The 626-nt window shown below is 35.9% G+C and overlaps 1 non-coding gene across 1 annotated transcript; it reads left to right on the top strand.

Moving 5' to 3' along the window:
* The first annotated feature begins 249 nt into the window (after positions 1-249).
* On the top strand, positions 250-353 carry LOC115932568 (small nucleolar RNA U13). Its single transcript, XR_004068832.1, has one exon. It is a non-coding gene; the product is annotated as a small nucleolar RNA U13 (small nucleolar RNA).
* Positions 354-626: the final 273 nt, after the last annotated feature.

Here is a 626-nt window from a genome sequence, read left to right as displayed (position 1 = left end):
TCCTTCAGGGGGTATTCCAGAAGAAGGCATTGTTATCACAGGAGATGACAGCTCCATGCACGTGAGAGGCCCTGAAGACCTTCCATTCCTTCCATTGGGACAAGCTGTGGAGGTGGAAGACAGTGATGCTGATAATTATGACACTGTGTAGGCTTAGGCTAATTCGTTTGTTTGCAGCTTAGCTTTTAACAAAAATGTTTCAAATGTAAGATAATTAAAAAGCCTATAGAATAAGGATATAAAGAAATAATAATTTCGTAGTTCATAAGCATGATGATTGGGTGTTCACACACATGCGTGAGATACGCCACCCTCCCACCTTGTTAAGATGTTGGCACATAACCCGTCTTACATGAAAAAAGAAGAAAAATAATTTTTACACTTGTGCAATGTGTTTGTATTTGAAGCTAAGTGTCATTATAAAAGTCAAAATGTTTAAAAAATTAAAATTTATAAACTAAAAATGCACAGTAAGCTAAGGGTATTAGTACAGAAGAATTTATTCAATAAATTTAGAGTATCCTAAGTAAGTGTACAGTGTTTATGAAGCATATGGTAGTATACAGTAATGTCCTAAGCTTTCACATTCACTTACCACTCACTCACTGACTCAGAGCAACTTCCAG

The sequence above is a fragment of the Gorilla gorilla genome, chromosome X, assembly GCF_029281585.2.
Source record: "Gorilla gorilla gorilla isolate KB3781 chromosome X, NHGRI_mGorGor1-v2.1_pri, whole genome shotgun sequence".
Classification (NCBI taxonomy): Eukaryota; Metazoa; Chordata; class Mammalia; order Primates; family Hominidae; genus Gorilla; species Gorilla gorilla.
This window is presented reverse-complemented; position numbering and strand designations above follow the sequence as displayed.